The 13,515-nt window shown below is 32.7% G+C and overlaps 1 protein-coding gene across 1 annotated transcript in view; it reads left to right on the forward strand.

Annotated features, from left to right (window-relative positions):
• The first annotated feature begins 504 nt into the window (after positions 1–504).
• LOC123563367 (E-selectin-like) overlaps positions 505–13,515 on the forward strand; it is a 34,357-nt gene continuing 21,346 nt past the window's right edge. Inside the window, exon 1 of the mRNA XM_053533124.1 lies at positions 505–1,528. The gene's annotated coding sequence lies outside the window, so the exon portion shown is untranslated. The remainder of the gene's footprint in view (positions 1,529–13,515) is intronic.

Below are 13,515 nucleotides of genomic sequence, written 5' to 3' on the forward strand. Positions count from 1 at the left end.
TAATAAATTCTTTTAATAAAGTACATATCTCCTGACCAGATATGACATTCACAAGCCAAGAATAAAATACTATTTCTTATTTCCAAATACACCAGGGACCCTGAATAAACTAATTTCTATTTACTATACTACCAATAAAAGACTACCATTATTTAGACTTAACACAGATTCCTTTCACCTACATAGCTTAACTCTATTCATCCTCCGAGAGCCAGAATCATTAACCGGATTTCCTGACAAGACCTATAGACAAGACGTGACACCATTTTTGTAAAGCCTCAAATATTACCAAGGCAAGACGTGACACCTTTTTTGTCAAGCCTTCCTATACTCTTTAGAATTTTCTGAACTACATCTAGATGAGGAACTTTTGACCGGCGTGGGCGAGCACTCCAGACCGGACTTAGACGAGGAACCAGTGCAAAAATACAGATAGACCACATCCGATTTGATTGTTTGTGAAATGACATATAAATAAATCATTGCGTTTTAACTTTATTTCAGGTGTCCGTGTAATTTACTCCCTATTATCTCCATATTTTCCCCCACGTGTGTTTGAGAAGAACCCACGTTTGGATATTGATGTGTGCGCGGACTAGCAGACCCCGTGTACGTTTCAATATTAATAAAATAACGCTTCTGATAATATATTATTTATTCTAATAAGTTTTTCTCTGTTAAAACACTCTTACCCTAGAATAACGTTACGTTAACGTGCGTAAACGTCAACGTCAAGGTGCGACGAAGAAAGAGCGCTTCTACGTCTTATCTACTGTTTTAGATTAAGGGCAGATTAGAATCGAAATAATTTGTAGCAAAACCGCATTTTAACACTATTTATACACTCGGGCTGCTATACGTCTTTCAAATAATTTCACGAGAGCGCAGCCCGAGTGAAATTATTACGCCCGACGTATAACCGCCCAACGTGCATAAATAGTGTTAAAATACTCTTTTGCTATAAATTATTTCTTAATTAAATTAATTAATAATTTAGAGAGGTATATAACACGTAAATTAAAAAGATCGGGAGTTTGGGGAATACGTAATGAATATCCGTAAAAAAGTATAAAGATCAACTCATACGAACACAACAATCATAGTTGTACAGTAACTATAACTGTAGCAAATATTTTCAATTTAGTTTAGACTTTAACAATGTTTTTCGTATCTTATTTTGTAAGCTTTTAATATCATTTGCATACAACAAATATCATTGGGTAACTTAATCTATATTTGGCTAAATATATTTTGTCCAGACAGTAAGTGTTGCGTCAGACGATTTGTAGGTGTACAGTCGATTTTCCTGTCATGAAAACACATAATTAATCATTTATCTATCAAATTTAGTGAGATTTCAGAAATTTTAAGAAATTGTAGTGTGGATTTGATAGAAAAGCAATGCAGATCAAATTATGAACGATTAGATGATACGTAATTAAAACTAATTTGATATTTACAGTGGAGATATTATCGAGTGAGAAATCAACTGAGAAACGCTTTTCAGTTTCCGAGAGATAATTCTGATGTGAGTATTTCATTAAAAATTTTGGTATATTTCATATTATTACATTTTTTTAGAGGGCGGGGTGGGGTGGAATATATGTTTACAAAGGACCATGTATGATGAAGTGTGTTTTGGGACCCCATTCAAATTTTGTTTAAATATGCATCATTAACTTGGCAAATGTACATGTATGTCTTTTCTCATTTCAGTTGCCAAATGTCTCAAATACTCCATTAGATTCATACAATAATAATTTATGTATACGCGTCTGTGTGTTTGTTAACATTTGCTTGATTAGGAGGTATACATAAATGAAATAAAAAGTGGATATCGTATTTACCTAAATTAAACATTTTCACGATAAATAATTATTACCATAGTGTACAATTCTTTATAAAAAAAAAACTGCCGGATAATATTTGAAATAGTGCAGGAATTAAGGGAGATAACTCTCCCTTACTCAAATCAGACGTAATGGAAAACATGTTTTTTTATTTACTTTTTTTTTTCGAAATTAAGACATGTACAGTGGTTTTGCACGTTTTGTTTTTTCTACTATTTTCCATTACCACTTGAATAATCCGAACTGTAGTAAATTAAACGACACACAACCATGGTAACGGAATATAATTTTACATAAATGACGAGTTTTGAAAGAGTTTCTTTGCTCTTTTCATCATGTAATTCTTTTATTGATATAAATGTGATTACAATACATTTTACAAAAAGCTACAGATCGAGTAGTAAGCTGATAAGTTTTTTTTTAGAAACTCTTTCACACTTCATTACTGTATTTATCATTGAAATAAATCAGAGTTTCGTCACAGTCCCGAATCGAATCTCAGATTTATTTCTTTCGTTTACTTGGTGAGAATGCGTAATTACTACGGGGAGTGGTTTCAGCCAATCACGCCGAATTTATGATCATACAGGATCTATGTAAAGTATTGCTATATATGAATAGATAAATAACCTTTTACCTATAATGTAACAAAACTAAAAATATCGGCGAAATATGCCAGAGGTTTAACGAGGGAACCATAGTAAACCTTTGGTATGGGAAAATGGCTTCTATTACATACACTTTTATAAAATCTGTTGAGTTTCTGTCTAATTTAAAACGTCAATATCTTTCAATATTGACTTTCAAATATCATATCGGGTGTATGACGTCATTTGTGACGTCAGTTTCATGTATATCGTTGCGTATAAAAGTTCTTTTACGAAGATATTTTCAGCTTTTCTCATGCTAAAGAACAAATGAATATCATTTTTATAATATTTCTAAGTAAAAATGCGCAAGAATTAGAAGGATATTAGATTTGCATCGAGAAATCTGCACTCGTTCTTTCGCGGAATAATACTGCGTTTCTGAAGTCGCACATTATTTCCGCTGCGGAACTCGTGCATATTTCTCGATACAAATCTAATAAACTATAATTATTACACTTGATGGCGTCATTTGTTTCCAAAGGTTTATTATTGTGGCGGCTGTAAAAGGTATCTACTTTTTGGACTCAGTGTTGCTATGTTTCTTAGTCCTTTTGTTTCGTGGAGTCTGATTGATTTTACTACCATACAATTCAGCAAGAGTGCGGGGTTTTGCATAGTTCGTTACTTCTAATGAAACTACACTATCAATATAATCCGTGTGATCTTCTAATTGTTATTTTCATTTATAAGTTGGTAAACATTTCTTAATTTGATATAGTTTGAGATAAAACTATTCTTCGCTCAATGATTAATGCCTCTTACAAAATATTTAGTCTTTATAAGGCGTAAAAAATGTTTGTTTCCGGTATCCCGACCTACCCTAAATTTTGTCCCGACCCTAAATGTTTTTTATGGCCTTGGAGAAAATTTGTTTCAACTTTTTAATAAAAAGTTGCAAAACTGCACTTTTTATGCTTAAACCATAGCCAGTGATGTTAGAAATCAGCTTACTGATGCTTTAAAGGCATAAACCCCTTATTTGTATTCATTTTTAGATACAAAAATAATTTCCGCAAAGTCGCCCTTAATAAAACAATCCGAAAACAAACAATTTTTCCTACCTACCCTATTTTAGCATGGTACAGGAAACAAAGACCTTTTTAAGCCTAACAGACTCCTGACAGCCTAACAACTAATTTCTCGTTTTCTAGTGAAACTATTAAAATATCTGCTCTACTCAAAATAAAGAAGTAGAAGAGTAATCGTTGGAAGCATTTAGAATAGCAAACGCAGTCAGAGGTCACCTATAATAACAAATGTAGTTGAAAGATACAGTAGACTAAGTACCAGAGTACCGTCGCCAATATCATCTAACTAAGGTTCGCATTTTTTGTGTTATCACTGGCATTTGTTTCAAGTACAGATGTACATTGTGTATCGTTATTCTACCAACTGACATATTTGCAATCCGAAATCCATCCAGGAAGGGATTGTATTCCTCGAAGGTTGTATTCTTCGAAGTCGTTTAATAACATCCTGTTATTGTGCTGTTCATCCCTAACTCATCTTAAGAGAGGCCTCTTTAGAAGATTCATCCTTTTTATCTGTGGCAGTAATTATGTCCAAAGACCTTGTTCTAAGGTAAGCATAAAACTGAGAAGAATAAATTCGATTTGATCTCAAGTGTTCTTGGAGGCTACACTTATTTCCATCATCAATGTCATGAAATGCTTCAATCCTGTCACCCTTAAATGTACTCAAACAAGTATTCGTTTCTGACAACAAATCAAAATAGCTTTTGCCATTAGGGAAAAACATTATTTTCCATTTCGAAACTTGTTTCAACAGACTGTAGAATATCTTCTCATAAAAAACACCCCGAGTGCCAGCGCCATATTTAGATGTTACTTGTCGAAACTTCCCTTTCTGGTATTTCACACAGCCAATGTGCGACTTGTACTTTGTAACCTTCGTTTTAAATTGTTTAGCAGTAAGTTAGTTCTGTTTTCTTTTGGTCCTGCTACAATGCCAAAAACATGTTTCACATAGTACATGTGATGTCATAGACAACGATAACAAAAGATGTCAGAACAACGCAGAGATGTCAGAACCCCAGCCCCCAGGATGCGCTGTCAGACGAAATTTTCCAAAGTCAACCGTATATAGATCTACATATATATACAACCGTATATAGATATACCCTCCAAGAACACCACGCAGAAGACAAGACTTTTCATTAGTTGATTATTGTACGGAACTGCTGGATAATTCAACTGTTTCGATCTTTCTCATTGAACAAACTTTATCTCAGCAAGTACGTATTCGTTTAAAATACTAAAATTGTCTTACCATTCATCCGGCTTTCTGGATCCGATGTGGCGTTTTTCCGGGTGTATGGGGACATCTACCTAAGTTCTAAGATCTTAGATCTAAGTTTTAACATCTTAGTTCTAAGTTCAAATTTCTAAGTTCTAGGGTAAGTTATGTAGCTCTTAGACCAAACGGCCCAAATAGGCTTCCGTTGATTCCTGAACTAGTCTTGTAAAATACAAAACAATAAAGAATAAGCAGCAACTGAGGTCGAGTGTAAAGATAAACATCGGTATATATGCAAATATTTCACAAAGTTTAATGTGATCTATACTTGCTGAAATATAAAAACTAGTCCTTGAACGACAATATCAAATAAACGTTTTTATGTCAAAACGTCTCCACATGTGGACTAGTAATTTGAAAAACTGAGAGTATCTCTACAGGAAATGTCGCAGTTACACATTTTTTTCTGTCACATTATCTTTAATAAAGGAAAGCTTGCTACTATCTTGAACGATCGCTTTATGCTTTTAAACGGGTTTATATTAGATTATAGATTAAAGTCAGGGGCTCAGTAGTAAGCAGCTCGAATTGCATCACCGTTCGATTCCCAAATTTCATTTATATTTGTATATACACAACATTATTTAGCTGTCGGAATACATCAGTATTTTTCTGCACAGAGTGTTGCTATCATTCTTAGTCTTGTCGGCTCTTGGAGTCCATTCAATATTTTTCAGTTATAACAATAGTACGCTTAAGCCGGTGATAGAAGTATAAAAGTTGTTGAAGCTTTTATTACATTTCTTGAAAGGACTAATTGTGCTATCATATACACTCAACAAAATTCCTAATTGGTCAGTTTATATTGTATTACTATTTTGTTAATAATATATGTATTCACACGAAATTTCACCTACCGACATTTTAATAGGTACTGCAGCTAATTATTGATTTATTTTTGGCAACTCACAGTCAAAGTAACCGCATTAGGCGTTTTGACTAACATTACATATTTTGCACGTGCAGGGCATGTGCACCAACATGCACGTGTTCGTTTACACTTTTGGCATTACTGACGAAAGTCCTACTAGAAAAACACATATCATGGTGAAATTGACACAAAAGCAACGCGATCGAGCTGTCGGAATGTTGCTAGCCGGGACACATTTACGACACGTGTGTAATTATTTTTGCAATTTCAAAAGAATTTTGATATAATTTGTTTGTAGCTGTTACTTTGATGGTTATTTCCATTTTTAACATTATTTCCGTTTACAAGAACCTTCAATCGTTGGTTATCTACCATCCGCGCTCTTTTGGCAACATTTAACCCAAGGACAATTCATTGAAGTGACCGATTTTGAGTTTTGTTGTAAAATTCCGACAGCCCGGGCGCGTTGCTCTTGTGTCAATTTCACAATGATATGTGTTTTTCTAGTAGGACTTTCGTCAGTAATGCCAAAAATGTTCACTAACAAGTGCATAATGGTGCGCATGCCCTACACGTGCAAAATATGCAATATTGGTCAAAACGCCTAATGCGATTACGCTGGCCGTGAGTCGGCCAAAAATAAATCAATAATTAGCTGCAGTACCTATTCAAATGTCGGTATGTGAAATTTCTTGTAAATACATGCATTATCAAAAAAAATAGTAATACAATATAAACTGACCAATTAGGAATGTTGTTAAGTGTAGTTTAGTTGCACTCTGTACTCCTAAAAAGAAACATGTTGATAACTTTTATCATATTTGTGACTTATATGATTTAAGATCTTACTTGCTCGTTTGTGTTCAGACGAATGATGTAGATGTCCACTAAAGAAAACAAAAACAAAATAAAAACTGAGGATACATTGGTGTTCTCATCTGTTTAAAATTCATTGAGATTACTTTCTTTTCCTTTTTTCAATGAATAGATGCATTGAAATCTGTAAACGGACAAATGCCCATCTATACAGAAAGAGGACTTATAAACTAGTTTCGAACTAGCGTAAAATTGTGATACAAACTGAACCCGGATAAATTTTACAACGACTGCAAATAGTTGCTACCCGATACTTGCAGTATAAAAACAGTATCTTTATGTAAACAAAGAAAAACGGATACCGTAATAGAATTTTGGGTGTGTAAAATATGCAAGGTTGTATTAAAATTAAATTAATCGCGCAGTTTATACCAGACAGCTTAGATTATACGAATGACATGCATTTATTTTTAAATCTGGATTAATACAGGTATATGTATTTGGCAATGTATAGTTAAGAGAAATTTTTAGGAAACAGCGAATTTCCAATAAAATGTTCCGAAAATCAAGCTTTTAATCTTTATACATTTCCAATAGATAAAATAATCTCCTTTATGTATCACTTTTCGACTAATCTAATGATGAATTAACGCTTTACACATGTTTTCTCCTAATATTCGTCAAATTAGAGCATTCGGCTCCGCAGGAGGCTTTATGGATTTTCATCAAAGATAGACAGTAGCATCAATATAAGGTCCTCTTTGTTTATTGGGGGTTCTTGGCCACTTAAGGGGTCGCTCGAGCTAAAAATAGGAATCGAAACCAATGACTTCTTCTCATTTACTGCTTGCTTTGTGAATATTAAAAAACTTGGTCTGTAGCATTAAAATAAAATCCTCTCCAAAATCGTTCAAATGGTTGCACTTGACTCTTCTCAGGGGCAACTAGTTTACACCACACACAGTTATTACTATTCATAGTTCAGCATGTCGTAAATACACTCGTTCAAACAGTCAATGCCAGGTGAGTGACTTAGGAACGCTACTTAAAAGCCCTCCGGTTATACTAAACATAGTTGTTACCATTCAGCATTCAGTGTGTCATATTTCAGGTTAGCGACTATGTACATTATAGCCCACCTGTATTCATTATTGTGTTCGGAATTAGATGCAAGTTGTATTTTATAAGAGTTTAAGAGTTATTATATTTCATTCCATTAGGCTAAGGCTATGAAGCACATGAGGACAAGCAATGCATGGTAAAAAATAAAACAAAAACTGAAAAGAAAAACATTATCTTTGTATAATTTTTGAAAAACACGGTTCTGTTGGATAATAAATCGTTTATAACAACCTGATTGCACGGTTCGGGAGTGCTTATTGCCAGTAATAATGATGATGTAGTCATAATCACCGAATAGTCTAAATCACTAGGGGTAATAAAGCCATAAAGTTTCGAGTACGTTAATCGTGATATTTATAAAAATGCTAGCAAAAATGATTTTAAAATGTCATACCTTTAAACCAAAAGTATTAAATCAATTCAATATTAAAGGAAACCGTAAAGTTTCGTACTTTGTAGCACTTGTCAAAAGCAACTGATTTTTTTGTTTGTTTCTGATTGAGTGTGAAACTTGCTTTTGAAGTCAGTTAGTTAATTGTTCATATGCTCGTACTTGAAAACTCTTTGTCGTCAATCAGAAAAGCTAATGTCATGTTAGAATTATGAATACTTCAAAAAATATCTTATTAAATATCTTATTAAACATCTTGCATTTAATACGAACAGAACATCACATACGTATTTATACGAAGGCAGGTCAACAGCGATATAATCCAGGAAGTAATTAAGTCAATTTGTTATACCGTGCTTAAATAGAAATATCATATTGGCGTGACTGAAAGAAGTACTGCATACAAATACGATTAATCATAGTATAATGTAGCTTAAATTATACATAAATACATTATCATAGAAAAATGAACATTAAATAACAGTAACTTAAGCAAAAGCATGATTTTAAAATGATGGATTTAACTAAGTAAATACATAAGTTTTTTTTCTTTTTCTTTTTAGCTCACCTGAGCACGAAGTGCTCAAAGGTGAGCTTTTTTGATCACCTTGTGTCCGTCGTCCGTCCGTCGTCCGTCGTCAACAATTTGACTGTTAACACTCTAGAGGTCACAATTTTGGCCCAATCTTAATGAAACTTGGTCAGAATTTTACCCTCAATAAAATCTTAGACGAGTTTGATATTGGGTTATCTATGGCCAAAAACTAGGTCACCAGGTCAAATCAAAGGAAAAGCTTGTTAACACTCTAGAGGTCACATTTTTGGCCCAATCTTTATGAATGTTACCCTTAATAAAATCTTGAAAGAGTTTGATAATAGGTTACCTGGGGTCAAAACCTAGGTCACCAGGTCAAATCAAAGGAAAAGCTTTTTAACACTCTAGAGGTCACAATTTTAGTCCAATCTTAATGAAACTTGGTCTAAATGTTATCCTTAATAAAGTCTTAAAGGAGGTTGACATTGGGTTATCTGGGGTCAAAAACTAGGTTACCAGGTCAAATCAAAGGAAAAGCTTATTAACACTGTATAGGCCGCATTTATGACTATATCTTCATAAAACTTGGAAAGAATGTTAATATTGATAATTTTAAGGTTCAGTTTGAATCTGGGTCATGTCGAATTAAAAACTAGGTCACCCGATCAAATCAAAGGAAAAGCTAGTTAACACTGTAGAGGCCACATTTATGATCATATCTTCATGAAACTTGGTCAGAATGTTAATCTTGATGATCCGTAGGTCAAGTTCAAATCTGGGTTAGGTGAGGTCAAAAACTAGGTCACTAGGTCAAATCAAAGGAAAAGCTTGTTAACATTCTAGAGGCCACATTTATGGCTGTATCTTCGTGAAGCTAAGTCAGAATGTTAAACTTGATGATCTTTAGGTCAAGTTCGAATCTGGGTCATGTTTGTTCAAAAACTAGGTCACGGGGTCAAATCAAAGGAAAAGCTAGTTAACACTTTAGATGCAACATTTATGACCATATCTTAATGAAACTTGGTCAGAATGTTAATCTTGATGATCTTTAGGTCAGTAGGTCAGGTGAGCGAAACAGGGCTTTCATGGCCCTCTTGTTTTTTATAAAAATAAAATTCGTGAAATTAAGACCAGAGCTATTTTGAAATCTATATTGATGAATTATGCACGGCGACATCGAACAAAATTGGCGGAATCCATAATGTTTCCGATAGCAGCACCTCCTTTATTGTTTACATAAGTTGAATCAAGGGAGGGTTTTAAATTAATAAGACATGTTCCACTAAAAATGTTATGGTCAAGACCAGAAGTTGACTAAAAATAAATACTAGTCCCGGATTTTCTTATATGTTGACCCGAAAGCGGCTATAGCAGTCCTTCCGCAAACCCAATATCCATCATGAAATGCACTTGATTTTTTCTTCCGCAACATTATAAGTGACATTTCCACAACGAGCGTACATATTCGGTTTCATTTCAAATTTACCAAAAGTATATCACAGATTCTAACATTTTTGTATATTGCTTTTTTTGCGATCCAAATGTTTTCGTTGAGAACGGACAGCAACATGTAGCAGACGATTCTGTGCATAGAAGTTGTTTATTGTTTACGACACTTTCTATAAAAACGTTCTTATTTACAAATGATAAAAGAAATTTTGTGAGTAAAAGAAAGATATACATGTAGAATAATACAGTATACAAAAAAAATGTGCTGATAATTGATTGTATTTAGCGTTTTGAAAATATCATTTAAACTCGTCGACAACATGAACCAAAGTTTGTAAGACCAATAAGACGAATAAATGTCATCCAATATATTTTAAACCTCAAAAAAGCAAACACACTGATTTATTTTCAGCCAGTAATAGACATTGAATGTACTGCTCTGTAAGGCATTTCTGGTAAATGTTTTGCAGCTGATCGAAACTCATCAAAAAAGAAATAGCTACTCTGTAGGCCTATAGAATAATTCGAAACGCGGTGTTTTTAACTGTTTTAGCGGGTTGGTCGGGAAAGAGCAAATAAAACCTAATTCTAAGTATGGCCTAAAGGAAATAGTTTTATGAACAATATTTCAATTACCTTTGCCTTACATATTAAAAAGAGTTAAGCACGCAACAGAATGTAAACGGTGGTTTTATATACTTAATGTTCTACATTTCATACCAAAATTTAAAAACTAACATTGAGTTAAAAATTGATAAAATTCAATTATTTTTACATTATTACTAAACATGAATAAAATATTTATCAAATTTTGCTGTTATAAAACTTGTTAGGATATGAATTTTGCACCAAAATGAGGATAAATGGTAGAAAAGGAGCTCTTTTTAATGAAAGCACAACAATGACGTTAGTTTTGGTTGTTTTGTTGACAACTTTGCGAGGTTTTCATATAAGGCTGAAAGTTGTTAACTCATGGCATACTTTGACATCGCAGAGATTTTGGTGATGATTTTAATATAAACAATACTTCGAAAGAGTATTGATCCATGCATTGAATATTTGATACCTTAAAATAGAGATTAATATTATAAGTATACATGATCTAAAAAAGCTTCAGATACATGTATATGTGCAATTTGTAAATGCTAACTCCAGGTTTGCAGATGTTTTTTCCATGCGCCTCTTAAATGCATATATATATATATATATATATATATATATATATATATATATATATATATATATATATATATATATATATTCTGTTACATTAAAATTCAGTAATCATGTTATTTTCTAGCCGGCTGTTAACAAACTTTTGAAATACTTTTAGACTACGAACAATTAGAGCTAAAATTAGGATACACATCATGGAATATTGACGTCAATGGAAACAAAATGTGTATACTAGTTGATCGCACGAATATTAATAAAAAATTAAAGGTATGGATATAACAAAAGATGATTATGTTACATTATTACGACTTGTGACTGAATAGATACGAGAGGAAAATGGAAGCAGTTTAAAGAATAAAAACAGTTAAACAAAAGTTGAGGTTAATTTATCTTAGAAATTGAAAAATAAAAAATAAATGAAAACATGATTAGATGGTTAAATTAATATTTGATTTCTGCCTGGCTAACAACTCACAATGAACTTAAATTTGATTTTCTTCAATTCAGCTTGGTAAGCGCGATTGGTAGAACATACTTCTTATAATTATGCCGCCGTATATTCCAATTCTGCCCTGGTTGTGATAAACCGATATCTTCATGACATTTTCTTTTAAAATTGTTTCTCGTAGAGATGCTATTCGTTATGGATAAAACGAACGTCGTATTGGTTAAATCAGCTATTGTTGAAAGAAATGGTTTATATCACAAAAACAAACAAACAAACACTGTCTTTTAATCTTCATTCTTTATATTTTACAATGAATAAAACTAAAACAGCATTTTATTTTCACGTGAAATGTTTAAAGTGAGATTTCATGAAGATGGGTCCCAGCAAGTCCTGAATATGGCTCGTATTAATAGTTTTAACTATAATATAATATATAATTGTTTCCTCTCTCATATTTAAAGTGGGGTACCGGAACTGCCTTCATTATATATAGTTTTACATTCAACATCCATTAAGTGCGTATCACTCTGTGGTGTATTGGTCAAGAATGCAGGAAAACTATTGCCACAACATCCAAGGTTTTGATTCCCAGCGGCACATGTTTTTCACTTCATTTGGCATTTGTAAGACAGTTAAGAATTATGTTTATTTAACAAAGAAAGATCACTTTAGGCAAAAATCCGGATTTTAGCCAAATAATCTTTATCACTATCATTTGTTAATCATATAATTATTTCAAAACTTGCTTTCATAGCCAAGTCAGATTATGTATGCTTTACTGGAAAAGAAATATTTATTTACATACATTTATGAAACTTTATAATGCACAATATTTAGCGCTAAACGAAATGTTATATTGGAAGGACAGCATAACCGATATTTCCCAAGATATCAATATTCACTGTTGGGAATCACATTATCAAAATAATCTCTAAACCAAAATAAATTTATGAATAATATGGGTTAATATTGAAGCAACTTTTGCTGTAAATCTAAAGTATACTATCATATGGCAACATAGATGTATCCTAAAACTAGAGAGATTTCAAACACAGTCATTTTCTGAATATCTGGAACATTTCAAGAAACTGAGAATTCTTCTTTTCCTTAGTGTTTGTAATTACAGGATGTCTGTCATTGTTGTCATCTACATAATAATTTAACAATTTTCATTAGTCTTATGTTTGGTTATGTTTAAATTTCATATCTTATCATCGTATGAAATTAATTTATTATTAAATATCTATGCATCTGATCTATAAACCATTATAAATTTACCGATAATCAACAAAAAGACATTTATAATTTTTATTCTTACATGTTTATCAACATATTTAGTAAATTTTATTTACATTAAAATCGTGCTGGACATGCTGTGAATGTATTGATTAACTGAGTAAATTTGACTTCATAAACTAAATCACAATGCTCTCATACTGTTCCTGGCTTATATAATGTTGTTTAGTTCAAATTTTGCAAAGCTTGACAATATTTATTAAACTGACAATCAAATGCATACATGTTAAATATTAAGAAATAATAGCAGAACCATGTCTATCTGCATCAAAATAATACAAAGTGGTGAAATGCATGCGAAATTATTTCATGAGGGAGCCCAAGTGAATAATGCATACAATTTGTTTCATAGATCTATAATCGGACGCATTGGTCGAGAGGGCTAACACACTTTTCTATGAAAATGAAGGTCCCGGGTTCAATTCCTGGCTACTCCCGTTGTAGTCTGTCCTTGGGCAAGGCACTTTATCACGGTTGCCTTAGCTAACCCAGGGGGTAATGTATAATTGGTTTTAACTGTTCTGAAAATAGGGTTGCTCAAAAGCTCTACGGAGCTTATGTTCCTTGTTTTACACAACGACGGTAAATAAATTTT

The sequence above is a fragment of the Mercenaria mercenaria genome, unplaced genomic scaffold (genome assembly GCF_021730395.1).
Source record: "Mercenaria mercenaria strain notata unplaced genomic scaffold, MADL_Memer_1 contig_2054, whole genome shotgun sequence".
NCBI lineage: Eukaryota > Metazoa > Mollusca > Bivalvia > Venerida > Veneridae > Mercenaria > Mercenaria mercenaria.